Below are 15,334 nucleotides of genomic sequence, written 5' to 3'. Positions count from 1 at the left end.
GGAGCAGGAACGGAACGATAGAGAGAAGAGAGAGCGAGAGAGTGAGAGAGGGAGGGGGAGAGAGAGGGATAGAAGGAGGGAAAGAACCAAATAAGACCAGCAGAGGGAAACGAATAGAATGGGGAAGCAAAATGACAAGATGATATAAGACAAAACATGACAGGAGTGGTTGAAAAACGAGTTTTAATGACTCCAACCTAAGTATGTAAACTTCCGACTTCAACTGTATATCCTCATAGTCCGCCCCATCCCGCATGCGGTCTCGTTATTACAGCCTCAAGCTCATTACCATAACGCAATGTTAGCGATTTCTAAAAATCGCAAATGAAATGAAATAAACATGCCTGCTCTCAAGCTTATCCTTTTCTTAACAATCCTGTCGTCTCAGATTTTCAAAATATGCTTTAGAACCAGAGAAAATCAATCATTTGTGTAAGAGTGGTGATAGCTAGCTTAGCATTTAGCGTTAGCATTTAGCACGCAACATATTCACAAAAACCAGCAAAGGGATCAAATAAAATAATTTACCTTTGAAGAACTTCAGATGTTTCAATGAGGAGACTCTCAGTTACATAGCAGATGTCCAGTTTTTCCTGAAAGATTCTTGTGTAGGACACAACGTTCCGTTTTGTTACTATGCATTTGGCTACCGAAACTAACCGAAAATTCAGTCACCTACATGTCAAACTTTTTTCCGAATTAACTCCATAATATCGACTGAAACATGGAAAACGTTGTTTGAATCAATCCTCAAGGTGTTTTGTCATATATCTCTTCATTGAAATGCCGTCCCTGGAAGCCTGCATTCTTCTCTGATTCGGATGGAAAAATACTGGTAGCTGACTTTTGCGCACCAATTTCCACACAGACACCGTGCGGGACCCCTGGTAAATGTAGTTCCTTATGGTCAATCTTCCAATGATATGCCTACAAATACGTCACAATGCTGCAGACACCTTGGGGAAATGCTAGAAAGTGTCCGTTCATTCCTGTCGCATTCACAGCCATATAAGGCGATCATAGAAAACGTACCTTCAGAAATCCTGTTCATTTCTTGGTCGCTCAAACATCTTGGTTTTGCCTGTAGCTTTTGGTCTAAGGCACTCACAGTGAAAATCGTTGCAGTTCTGGAAACGTCAGAGTGTCTTCTTTCCAAAACTATCAATTCCAAGCATAGTCGAGCATCTTTTCGTGACAAAATATTGCGCTTAAAACGGGCACGTCTTTTTATCCAAAAATGAAATACTGCCCCTAGAGTCTTAAGAGGATATCCACCATATCTACCATTATGAGCAAAAATCATGTTAAGAATCAGAGAATACTGAACACTTTTAACTTTATCAGGAGGGCTGCAATATCCACGTCCTGCCTGTAGAGTCTTATTACATACAGCCGGGAGGAACTATTGGATATAAGAGCAACGTCAACTTACCAACATTACGACCAGGAATACAACTTTCCTGAAGCGGATTCTCTGTTTGGACCACCACCCAGGACAATGGATCGGATCCCAGTAGGCGACCCAAAACAACGGCTCTGCAGAAGGGGCAGACGGAGAGGTCTACTGGTCAGGCTCCGTAGACAGGCTCGTCGCTCACCGCTCCTGAGTATGCTACTCGCCAATGTCCAGTCTCTTGACTACAAGGTATACAAAATTCGAGCAAGACTTCCCTTCCAGAGAGACGTCAGAGATTGTAACATTCTCTGTTTGTCACGATCGTCGTATGGAGTAGACCAAAGCGCAGTGTGGTTAGAATACATTCTTCTTTATTGAAGGAAGAACACGAAGAACACTTAAACAAAACGATAAGATGAACGTGACCGCTAACGAAACACTGAGCTAACGGGCAACATAACATAGACAATAACCCACAAAATACCCAAAGAGGATGGCTGCCTAAATATGGTTCCCAATCAGAGGCAACGATATACACCTGCCTCTAATTGAGAACCAATCTAGGCAACCATAGGCATATATAAACACCTAGATGGTAAACAACCCCATAAACCTACAAAACCCTCAGACAGTACAAAAAACACATACATCACACATGTCACACCCTGACCTAACCAAAACAATAAAGAAAACAAAGAATACTACGGTCAGGGCGTGACACTGTTTCACTGAAATATGGCTCAATTGGGATATGTTATCAGAGTAGCTTCAGGCATCACGCCGACAGCAACAAACACCTCTCTGGTAAGAAGAAGGGCGGGGTTGAATACCTTATGATTAACGAGTCATGGTGTGATCATAACAACATACAGGAACTCAAGTCCTTTTGTTCACCTGACCTAGAATTCCTTACAATCAAATGCCGACCACATTATCTACCAAGAGAATTCTCTTCGATTATAATCACAGCCGTGTATATCCCCCCAAGCAGACACATCAACGGCCCTGAAAGAACTTCATTGGATTCTATGTAAACGGGAAACCACATACAGTGAGGGAAAAAAGTATTTGATCCCATGCTGATTTAATGACTTGGAGAAGATCTGCAAAGAGGAGTGGGACAAAATCCCTCCTGAGATGTGTGCAAAACTGGTAGCCAACTACAAGAAACGTCTGACCTCTGTGATTGCCAACAAGGGTTTTGCCACCAAGTACTAAGTCATGTTTTGCAGAGGGGTCAAATACTTATTTCCCTCATTAAAATGCAAATCAATTTATAACATTTTTGACATGCATTTTTCTGGATTTTGTTGTTGTTATTCTGTCTCTCACTGTTCAATTAAACCTACCATTAAAATTATAGACGGATGACTTCTTTGTCAGTGGGCAAACGTACAAAATCAGCAGGGGATCAAATACTTTTTTCCCTCACTGTATCCTGAGGCTGCATTTATTGAACCTGGGGATTTTTTAACAAGGCTAATCTGAAAACAAGGCTCCCTAAATTATATCAGCATATCGAATGCGCGACCCGGGCTGGCAAAATTTTGGATCAATGCTACACTAACTTCTGCGACGCATACAAAGCACTTCCTCGCCCTCCTTTCCGGCAAATCTGACCACGACTCCATTTTGTTGCTCCCAGCCTATAGACATAAACTAAAACAGGAAATGCCCTTGCTCAGGACTGTTCAACGCTGGTCCGAACAATCTGATTCCACGCTTCAAAATTGCGTTGATCGTGTGGATTGGGACATGTTCCGGATCGCCTCAGACAACAACATTGATGTATATGCGGATTCGGTGAGAGAGTTTATTTGCAAGTGCATCGGTGATGTTGTACCCACAGTGACTATTAAAACCTTCCCAACCAGAAACCTGGATTGATGGCAGCATTCGAGTAAAACTAAAGTGCGAACCACTGCTTTTAATCATGGCAAGGCAACTGGAAACATGACCGAATACAAACAGTGTAGCTATTCCCTCTCCAAGGCAATCAAACAAGCTAAGCATCAGTATAGAGACAGTGTAGAGTCGCAATTCAACGGCTCAGACACAAGACGTATGTGACAGTGTCTACAGTGAATCGCGGATTACAAAAAGAAATCCAACCCCGTCGCGGACATTGATGTCTTGCTCCCAGACAAACTAAACAACTTCTTTACTTCTTTGCTCATTTTGAGGACAATACAGTGCCACTGACACGGCCCGCTACCAAACCGTCGGTTTTGAATGCTTCTTCAGAACACCATGTCTCAAACTACGCCTCAGGAGTTCCAGAGTCGCGTTTGGGTCCTCCTTCACTGCGGTGTGAGATTGTGTTCTCTCCAACCCCACACATACTCTAGAGAGAGAGCTCGGAGTTGCTTTCGTCATTTACCTGGCCGGGCTCGAGAATGGGGCACAGCTATCTGGGAGGCAAGGGCTGATTGCTCTAACAGATTCCAGCTCTCCTCTCGCCATCCGCATAGAACGACGGGAAGATCTTCGTCACCGGGCTCGTGGAAAAGAGCTCGCATCAACGGTGTTTCCTGCTCCGCATCGCAACCATCTCCCTCTGGCTTTGAGACTGAGCCCATGCAGCTGGGAGGGATTCATCTCGAATAAGGAGAGGGAACAGAGGATCACCGCCTGCAGCCAATGTGATTAAAACATTTAAACGTGTTAACCGTCGCAGGGCTGCCGGCCTAGACGGCATCCCTATCAGCATCCTTAGAGCATGCACAGACCAGCTGGCTGGTGTGTTTATGGACATATTCAATCAATTCTTATCCCAGTCTGCTGTTCTCACATGCTTCAAGAAGACCACCATTGTTCCTGTTCACAAGAAAGCTAAGGTAACTGAGCTAAATGACTATCGCCCCGTAGCACTCACTTCCGTCAACATTAAGTGCTTTGAGAGACTAGTCAAGGATCATATCACCTCCTCCCTACCTGACACCCTAGACCCACTCCAATTTGCTTACCACCAAAATATGTCCACAGACGACACAATCACACTGCCCTAACCCATCTGGAAAAGAAGAATACCTATGTAAGAATGCTGTTCAGCGATTACAGCTCGTCATTTAACACCATAGTACCCTCCAAACTCGACCCCACCCTATGCAACTGTGGCCACGAAAGAGCCGCTTCCTTATGTCAACGGTTTTCAGGCATCTAGTTGGCTTTGAGACTGAGCCCATGGCCTTTTGTTAATGATGTTCTTCTGAACATTTTGCTTATTTCTCCGTCATCGAGATTCATGTTCAGCACGTTCCAGTATCATGGACTTTCTGAAGGGGCGCCCTCAGGTGGTGAAGGTAGGAAACAACATCTCCACCCCGCTGATCCTCAACGCTGGGGCCCCACAAGGGTGCGTTCTCAGCCCTCTCCTGTACTCCCTGTTCACCCATGACTGCGTGGCCATGGCAACTCAATCATCAAGTTTGCAGACGACACTACAGTGGTAGGCTTGATTACCAACAATGACGAGACGGCCTACAGGGAGGAGGTTAGGGCCCTCGAAGTGTGGTGTCAGGAAAATAACCTCACACTCAATGTCAACAAAACAAAGGAGATGATCGTGGACTTCAGGAAACAGCAGAGGCAGCACCCCCTTATACACATCGACGGGACAGTAGTGGAAAAGGTTTAAGTTCCTCAGTGTACACATCACGGGCAAACTGAAATGGTCCACCCACACAGACAGCGTGGTGAAGAAGGAGCAACAGCGCCTCAGGAGGCTAGAGAAATTTGGCTTGTTAACAAAAACACTCACAAACGCAGGATTAAGAGTTGACTCGTTGGCTTTCCACATTGGTCCTTGAGTTCCGTGTCTCCCAGGTCGTCAATCCCGTCAAGCTCATCTTCGTCGCGTCCATCCTGTCTTCCATGTCTCCTGTGTTAAGCCCTTTCTTAGCACCCCGTTCGTCTTCCCTCCCCCCCTCCGTCCTTGTCGAGGCGCACCTATTACAAGTCTTTTACAGATGCACAATCGAGAGCATCCTGTTGGGCTGTATCACCGCCTGGTACGGCAACTGCACCGCCATCAACTGCAAGGCTCTCCAGAGGGTGGTCCCGTCTGCACAACGCATCACCATGGGGAAACTACCTGCGCTCCAGGACACCTACACCACCCGATGTCACAGGAAGGTCAAAAACATTGTCAAGGACAACAACCACCCGAGCCACTGCCTGTTCACCCCATTTTCATCCAGAAGGCGAGGTCAGTACAGGTGCATTAAAGCTGGGACCGAGAGACTGAAAAACAACTTCTATCGCAAAGCCATCAGACTGTTAAACAGCCATCACTAACATTGAGTGGCTGCTGCCAACATACTGACTCAAATCACTAGCCACTTTAATAATAAAAAATGGGATGTAATAAATGTATCACTAGTCACTTTAAACAATTCCACATTATATAATGTTCACATACTCTACATTACTCATCTCATATGGATATACTGTACTCCACCATCTACTGCATCTTGCCTATGCCGTTCAGCCATAGCTCATCCATATATTTATATGTACACATTCTTATTCATTCCTTTACACTTGTGTGTTTAAGGTAGTTGTTGTGAAATTGTTAGATTACTTGTTAGATATTACTGCATGGTCGGAACTAGAAGCATAAGCATTTCGCTACACTCACATTAACATCTGCTAACCATGTGTATGTGGCCAATAAAATTTGATTTGATTTGAGGAGACAGGGGAGAGCACAGAAGAGAGAGAGAGGAGAGGGGTGACAGAGAGGATAGGAGTGAGAAAGACAGAGGACATCATTTAACCTCATCATGACTTGCCCAAAAGTCTGATGACATCCAAGCTATTCCATATCTAGGCTTTCCACAAAGGTCACTTAGATCACAGTGTTGTACTTCTAAAGCCATATGATGATGGCTCTCATCAAAGATCATAAAACATTTTAGATGCACACAAGCACCATTGTCAATCCAACTGTAGAGAGTAAAGAATTCGTATTTAACCAAGAAGCTGTACTACTGTGCCATTGAAGATCTCCAGCATGGTTTGTCGGTATTGGATCCTTTGCTCAGCTGAGGTTTGGGAACATCGCCTGGTGACATCAGCGGCATGTAGTCAGCAAGGTAGCTCTCTAGTAGAGGCAAGGAATCAACAGCAGCTGGCCTGGAACTGGCATGCGATTACCAATTTTAGCTGGAACACACAGGCAGAACTCAGTTAAGTGGCATCTGAAAACAAAAGGTAAATGACACCCAATAAAGAAAGGGCCATGGGTAAGGGTTATGCAATGAAGAAGCATGCAAAAAAATAAAATCACAGCCAAATGAGATGGAGAGCAATGGTTTGTCGTCATTGGATCCACTGAGGTGTGGGAACATCGCCTAGTGACGTCAGAGGCCTGCAGCACCACTGTAATAAGCCATGTAGTTCTCTGGTAGAGGCAAGAAAACAGCAGCGGCGGCAGCGTTGCTTTGAGACTGAAACACACAGGAGGACCTCAGGTGAGTGGCATGTGAACACAACTGATACTCACAACAATGAAAAATCTTACCTCTGCAGGGCTTCCTCCTCGGCGGCGTCCTGCCAAGGTAGACACCAGTCAATTCCAGGCCGCCGCACTACTTCTGAGTGAGGGCACCTGACTATAACAAAAGTACCTCAGCCTCATCTACGCTACTTACACAGTAATTGTTATCCTGTGCAGCAGATGATTTTGCATGATCGATGTAGCTACTTACCTCTGTACCTACTGTATTCCTTGTCTTTCCCTGGGGAATTGTGACTACTCAGCGAAGAAAAAAAAAGGTGGGCACAGAAATCGGGGTGAGGTAGAATTTTCTCTTGTTATCATGCCCAAAACATTCATCTTCAAAGAGATGGGCAGAGACGAGAGTGTTGGGTTGGTTTCCAATTCATCCACCTGACATTTGCTACCAACTGCTGCAGCCTGGGATGGTCATTAAATGGGAACCTGTGGAAAAATATGATGTATTTTATAGCAGGCTAGTTCTTAGCCAAGTGTAAACAGTAAATCTGACAAATATACTAAATATTCCCTAGGAACAACATCCCAAGGAACAAATTAAACACAGTGAAATGGATTCCAGTAAAAGTTCAATAGTGTGTCTTTATACATTTAAGCAAAAAACCATTAAACAAGATCATTTGAGACCTATGAAACCCACCTACACCACCAATAGAATAAACCATTACACCTCCCATAGAACCCCACAGTGGAGGAGTCATAATACCCATAAAACCTGGCTGTCAAACAGGGAAATGGTTCCAATTGTTTTTCCACCATCCATTTTTCCTCATAGGGGAGTTTTGTGTAGGCTTTACCCGGGGGGGGGGGTAGATATTTACTATCTACTCTGATTAGAAAAATAGCATCAATGTAGACCTCATGCAAAACTACAAATCCCTGTAAGCTCCTGTCCATTATCGCTAGCTGACACCTGACACCAACAGGTATTGTCTTTATTATATAACTTGCAAGAGGCAGTTCACAGAATTGTCCATTTAAAGAAATGTAGCCAATTTATTAATTACTACATTTAGCTAACAGATAGTTAATCCAAAGATTCTTACCTTTGACTCGATTCGGCAGTCTCGTCCAGATTATCATGGCATTTGTAGTTATTTATGATAGCCACATCAGCATTTAATTGTTGTGAGGTAAATACACATATATATATATATATATATATATATATATATAAATAAAAAACAAAAAATGACAAAATATGTAGTGTTCATCCCATGTTTCATGAGCTCAAAAAAAGATCCCAGAAATGTTCAATACACACAAAAAAACATATTGCTCTCAAATTTGGTACACAAATGAGTTTACATCCCTGTTATTGAGCATTTCTCCAAAGATAATCAACCACCGAACTGACCCCAACCTTTGAACGATAGTGTATATATCACATTCACATAAGTATTCAGACCCTGTACTCAGTACTTTGTTGAAACACCTTTGGCGGCGATTACAGCCGAGTGCCATCTTCGGTATGACACTACAAGCTTGGCACACCTGTATATACCATTCTTAATATATAATAATAATATATGCCATTTAGCAGACGCTTTTATCCAAAGCGACTTACAGTCATGTGTGCATACATTCTACGTACATTCTTGTTGGCGTTCAAGAAACAGAACATTGATGGATTCCTCCACCGATCTAGATTTGTACGCTGTTTATGAAGAGTTAAAAGATTCCAAATAAACTGTAGTAGAAACAGTTTTAGCTTAACACTGTTGGTTAACTGAGGCTTACACAGCCACACACACACAGACAGACTGTGTTTCAGCACCTCCAAAGAGGACTCTTGGCTGTGTGACTCAAAGCAATGACTCATTCATTGCACGGTGCCATGAGGTGTGTGCACCACACTGTCATACGCTGACTACTAAAGTCTTTCCTACAAGTAAAAGAGACCAGGTGTCACTGCAGGAGTGTTATGGGAAGAACATGGACATTGTGTGTTTCATTTCATTTGGTGCCTTTAAAATTTCTTACTGGAGTCTAATTTTGTTCTTTTGAATATATATATATATTTTTTTCCCCTTTTTAAATCTATATTCAATAAATGTTCATAAATGTAAGAGGAATTAAAGTTATGTTATCTCACATTATGTCATGGGTTACATGCTGAGTTTAACTTTTAATCCAGGAGCTGCCTTGTTGTGGAAGCCTCCAATCCAAACAAGTCCCTGAGAGTCGATGAACTCCCCGTCACCCTCCAACCTGTTCTTGCTGAAGCTGCCGCAGTATTTGCTGAAGCTGCCGCAGGTCCCGTCAGAGAAGCTGTATGTCCCTGTGCCATGATACATGTTGTCTTTGAAGTCCCCTTCATACAGGGCCCCAGAGGGATGCTCCAGAGTCCCTCGGCCATTCATCTTGTCATCATGCCACTCTCCAGTGTACGTGACACCACTGGCTGAGGTGTGTTTGCCCATACCACGCCTCACCACGACTCCCTCTGTGGACCCGTGGCACTCTCCTTCATATTGGGAAAATGTAGGATACTTGCAAATTCCCTTCCTCTTCGCTTTCTGTGACCTTTCCTTTTTTCTTCTCTGACATTTTAGTAATGCTTCGTCAAATTGAATTTACTCAATATAGTTAGAGCTTTTAGCTAACTTTAGCTGGCTGTCAAGCTAGTCAATACATTTCGGATTTGTTGCTAGTTCAAACATGGCAATATCTTATTCAATTTTGTCGTGCTGGTCTAGCTGATGTTGTCGCGATGCATTTCCTAAACTTTATATACATTCTTCTCTGCATATCCTCTCAAGCTCTGTCAGGTTGGACGGTGAACGTCGCTGCACAGTTATTTTCAGGTCTCTCCAGAGATGTTCGATCTGGTTCAAGTCCGGGCTCTGGCTGGGCCACTCAAGGACATTCAAAGACTTGTCCAAAAACCACTCCTGCATTGTCTTGGCTGTGTGCTTATGGTCGTTGTCCTGTTGGAAGGTGAACCTTCACCCCAGTCAGAGGTCCTGAGTGCTCTGGAGAAGGTTTTCATCAAGGATCTCTCTGTACTTTGCTCCGTTCATCTTTCCCTTGATCCTGACTAGTATCCCAGTCCCTGCGGGTGAAAAACATTACCACAGCATGATGCTGCCACCACCATGCTTCACGCTTGGCATTTAGGCCGAAGAGTTCCATCTTGGTTTAATCAGACCAGATAATCTTGTTTCTGTTTCCTTTAGGTGCCTTTTGGCAAACTCCAAGCGAGCTGTCATGTGCATTTTACTGAGGAGTGGCTTCCGTCTGGCCACTACCATAAAGGCCTGATTGGTGAAGTGCTGCAGGATGGTCGTCCTTCTGGAAGGTTCTCCCATCTCCACAGAGGAACTCTGGAGCTTTAGAATGAAGGAGGCCACTATGTTCTTGTGGACTTTCAATGTTGCAGACAATTTTTGGTAGCCTTCCCCTACACAATCCTGTCTCAAAGATCTATGGGCAATCTATGGGCAATTCCTTCAACCTCATGGCTCAGTTTTTGCTCTGACATTCTCTGTCAACTGTGTGCCTTTCCAAATCATGTCCAATCAATTTAATTTACCACAGGTGGACAATCAAGTTGCAGAAACATCTTAAGGATGATCAATTGAAACAGGAGCTCAATTTCAAGTCTCATAGCAAAAGTTCTGAATACTTATGTAAATAAGGTATCTGATTTTTATTTTTAATACATGAAACATTTCTAAAAACCTGCTTTCACTTTGTCATTATGGGGTAGTATGTAGATCAAGTTTAATCAATTTCAGAATAAGGCTGTAACGTAACAAAATTTGTATAAAGTCAAGGGGTCTGAATACTTTCCGAATGCGCTGTACAATCATATTCACTCCATTGTAGGTCCCCTAGGGCTGTTCCAACACAAAGTAAAGACGTCAAAGTCCATAAACATTTTATATATGTAATTTGTTTGATAACATTACAGATTTTACCAGGGGTCTGAAACGTTTCCATTTTAAGGGACCCCGACCCCACGTTTGGGTAGAACTGGCAGTGGTCTAGATTATCAGGATATCTACTCCCCCTTAGACCACGTTACCTGATTCTTCTAAAATAACTTTGCCGTCAAGCAATTTAGACACAATGATCAATGTGTCTACACTCTGTCTTATTTTTACTTTACATTTGAGCTATACTGAACAAATACCTGAAAGGCAACATGAAACTTAAAAAAAAAATTGTACTTATTTACAGTTCTAATAATAAAATTGTTACATTTAATTAATTTCATCAGGCACTAATCTATGGAATTCACATGACTGGGCAGGGGTGCAACCATGGGTGGGCCTGGGAGGGCATGTGTGTTTTCCTCCCACAAAAGGGCATTATTATAGACAGAAACACTCCTCAGCATCCCTACTCCCTTCATACGATCCCCCAGGTGAAGAAGCCGGATGTGGAGGTCCACGGCTGGCGTGGTTACACGTGGTCTGTGGTTGAGGCCAGTTGGACGTACTGCCAAATTCTCTAAAACGACGTTGGCGGCAGCTTATGGTTGAGAAATGAACATTAAATTCTCTGGCAACAGCTCTGGTGGACATTTCTGCAGTTGCAATGCCAATTGCATGCTCCCTCAAAACTTGAATCTGTGGCATTGTGTGACACAACAGCACATTTCAAGTGGCATTTTATTGTCCCCAGCACAAGGTACACCTGTGTAATGAGAATGCTTTTTAATCAGCTTCTTGATATTTCACACCTGTCAGGTGGATGGAGTATCTTGGCAAAGGAGAAATGCTCACTAATAGTGAGGTAAACAAATTTGTTCACTACATTTGAGAGTTAAGCTTTTTGTTGGTATGGAAAATGTCTCCATTTCATTTTCCAGCTCATGAAGCACGGTACCAACATGTTGCTTTTATATTTTAGTTTAGTGTAGATAGTAATGGTGTTTACCTAGCCAACTATAGATACATAGCTATCCTAAATCAATGACATTCAATTTGGGCTAACAATGTGGGCTAACCCACACAGACAGCTGTGTGTTGTGTTATGCTATTAGTTGGTTGTGTTGTACTTACTAGTACCCAGTGTTCACGGGGTCCAACATTCCAATCAACGTGCTATATGTCAATCACGGGAATGCCTGGAAAGTTCTGATGCCGGGTGTAGTGTCTTAACACTTAGTACTTATTTATGTAATAAGAAAGACTCTGAATACAAGCAATTGAACTGGAGCTTCACATTTACTCAAACTAGTTAGTACCAGAATAACATAGAACAACACTGCGCATGACCAAGGGTACTCCATCCTTAAAGGGGACATCAGTAATTAACAGAACATAACATTCCTTCTCTTATACAATCAGAGTTACTTTTACCAAACCACAACTGAAACATTTCCCAGAACTTGTTGTAGTTATTTTGCATCTTTTAATTTGAACTTGAACCGTTTGTTTTTGTTTGTTTGTTTATAAGTCTAGTCTGTCTGGTGGACGGTTCCTTCGTTCTGGGTAGCGCCTCGGATTGTCTGGAGGCTCCTGAACATCCTCAGTGTGTGCTTGTTCCATCATAGCTTCTGCTATAGCAGCACTTTCATCGACACGTTCCCTTCTTTCAGCCTGGGGTCTCTTTACTGACCCACCGTCCTCTACAGTTCCCTGTGTGTCACTCTCAGGAGCTCTCTGTGCCTGTTTCTCTCGATTGTTGTGCTGTTTTCCGTGGAATGCATTTGGTTAATTGTAAAGTGACTGTTCCACTGGATGTCATAAGGTGAATGCACCAATTTGTAAGTCGCTCTGGATAAGAGCGTCTGCTAAATGACTTAAATGTAAATGTTAATGTGATGCCGCCACATTATGTCGGGGCTAACTTGAACCTGGTAAGTTCTGGATCCCGTTTGTGTGTGTACGGTCCCTCTTGTCCATTTCCCTCCTCTTCTGTAGTCTCACACCATCACTTCCTGTCCTGTTTGGAGATGGCGCTCCCGGCCACCGGAGAGCATCTTGGCTTGTTTGTTCAGCACTTCATTACGCCTGTTTGGCTTCATGATGTCCAGCTGTGTGTGGAGAGGCCTCCCGAACATCAGTGCGGCTGGGCTTTCATTTGTCGTGGCATGTGGGGTGTTTCGGTAGGAGGCCAGGAACTTGGCCAGTTTCGTTTGCAAAGTCCCTTCGTCTCGTTTTGCTGCACGGAGTCCTTGCTTTAGGGTTTGCACAAAGCGTTCTGCCAACCCATTGGTGGCAGGGTGGTACGGAGCTGAGGTTGAGTGTTTGATTCCATTTACTGACATGAATCTTGTAAACTGGTCACTTACAAAAGCTTGCGCGTTGTCACTTACCAGCTGCAGCGGCAAACTGAAGCGTGCAAACGTTGTTCTGAGACACTCTATCATCTGAGTTGAGGTGGAGGAGTCAGTGCAAAACACCTCTGGCCATTTGGAATGGGCATCCACTATAACCAGAAACATGTGCTTTTCAAAGGGACCAGCGTAGTCCACATGAATTCTCTGCCATGGCTCTGCGGGCCATTCCCATGGGTGTACTGGGACAGGAGCAGGCATGTGAAGGATTTCCAAACATCCGCTACAGTTCTTTGCCATATTTTCTATCTGTTGGTCCAGACCTGGCCACCAGAAGTGGCTCCTTACGAGCAGCTTCATTTTGACAATTCCAACATGACCTTCATGTAGTTGCTGCAAGACTTGATGTTGGCATTTCTGGGGTATCATGACTCTCATTCCCCACATCAAACATCCTTGGTACGTTGTAATTTCGTTTCTCCGCTGGAAATTCGGAGTCAGCTCCTTTCTGCCAGTAGCTGGCCATCCTGACATGGTGTAGGTGTACACTTTTGACAAGGTCACATCTTTCCTTGTCTCCTGTTTGATAACTGTGCTTGTGACTGGTAGGGCCTCGAGCTGAGCGGTATGGAACATGTCCACTGCATCCATCCTCTTTTGTCTTTCTCTTGTACACGGCAGTCTGGATAATCCATCTGCATTTGTGTGGAGGGATGACGGCTTAAACTCAATGTCATATACATATGACTGGCAAGGAACAGGGCATATCGCTGTAACCTAGCTGCTGTCATTGCCGGAATGCCTATCTTTGGACTGAAAATGGAAAGCAACGGCTGGTGATCTGTAACCAGTGTGAAACGCTTGCCATATAGGTATGCGTGGAATTTATTGACGCCCCACACTAGTGCCAGTGCTTCTTTGTCGATTTGTGAGTCATTTTTCTCTGCATCATTCAATGTTCGTGACGCAAATGCAACTGGCCTCTCTGACCCATCTTTCAGTGTGTGTGAATGGACTGCCCCTAATCCATAAGGGGACGCATCACAAGCCAACTTCACTGGCATTTCAGGGTCGTAATGCATCAGGACTTGTTCAGATGTTATGAGATGTTATGAGCCGTTTTGCCTCCAGAAATGCATTTTCACAATGCTCTGTCCACCGCCATGTCCTTTTCTTCTCCAGGAGCTGATTTAGAGGCTGGAGTACTGCTGAAAGGTTTGGGAGGAATCTTCTGTAGTAATTGATCAGTCCCGTGAAAGATCTCACTTCTGTGATATTTTGTGGTCATGGTGCCTGTACCACTGCCTCGATTTTGTCCTGTGTTTTGTGCAATCCATTGCAGTCAATCTCATGTCCACAGAAGACAATCTTGTCTTTGAAGAACTCACACTTCTTTAAGTTTGCCTGTAGACCATACTCTTTCAGTCTTTTCAGGACCTCTTCCAGGTTAGCCAGGTGCTCTTTGTCGGTGCGTCCTGTTATGATCATGTCGTCCAGGATACACTGGGTTCCTGGGATTCCTTGCAGAATCTGGTCAATAGTTTGTTGCCAAATGGCTGGGGCTGATGCAATGCCAAAAACCAGGCGGTTATACCTGTATAGACCTTTGTGTGTGTTTATTGTCAGGTACTGTTTGGAACTCTCTTCAACCGGTAGCTGCAGGTAAGCCTGTTTCAGATCGATTTTACTGAAGTGTTTCCCACCAGCTAGTGCATCAAAGATGTCATCCAGACGTGGTAGGGGGTATTGGTCCACATGCAACATTGAATTCACAGTTACCTTGAAGTCACCCACACATTCTAACAGACCCGTCTTTCTTCACAATAGGAACTACGGGTGTGGCACATTCACTTCTGTCCACTTTCGTCAGGATCCCTGTACCCTGCAAGCGATCGATTTCCGCTTCCACCTTTGGTCTCAGGGAGTATGGAACAGATCTGGCTTTGCAGAAATTTGGGGATGCGTCATCTCTTAGTACAAGTTTTGCTGTGAAGCCTTTTACTGTTCCCATCTCATCACTGAAAACTGTGTTGTAATTTCTTTCGCAAGTGTTCCAGTGTTTGGTCTGTGCCTTTATCTTTGGACTGGAATGTGTGGTGCATTTTCAAGTTACACCAATTCAGCTTTATTTTTGAAAGCCATTCCCTGCCAAATAATGGGGGGCCAGTTCCAGGCACCACATACAGCT

At 43.9% G+C, this 15,334-nt stretch overlaps 1 long non-coding RNA gene and 1 pseudogene across 1 annotated transcript; both read right to left on the bottom strand.

The window, feature by feature from the left end:
- Positions 1–6,057: 6,057 nt before the first annotated feature.
- Positions 6,058–12,082, bottom strand: LOC124013478. Its single transcript, XR_006834885.1, has 4 exons — positions 11,927–12,082; positions 7,108–7,340; positions 6,921–7,011; positions 6,058–6,846 (listed from the first exon to the last, which is right to left on the bottom strand). It is a non-coding gene; the product is annotated as an uncharacterized LOC124013478 (long non-coding RNA).
- LOC124013390 lies at positions 8,514–9,565 on the bottom strand (annotated as a pseudogene).
- Positions 12,083–15,334: the final 3,252 nt, after the last annotated feature.

Source organism: Oncorhynchus gorbuscha, linkage group LG01 (assembly GCF_021184085.1).
Source record: "Oncorhynchus gorbuscha isolate QuinsamMale2020 ecotype Even-year linkage group LG01, OgorEven_v1.0, whole genome shotgun sequence".
Lineage (NCBI taxonomy): Eukaryota > Metazoa > Chordata > Actinopteri > Salmoniformes > Salmonidae > Oncorhynchus > Oncorhynchus gorbuscha.
The sequence above is the reverse complement of the archived record's forward strand: the minus strand, read 5'-3'. Positions and strand labels throughout refer to the sequence as shown.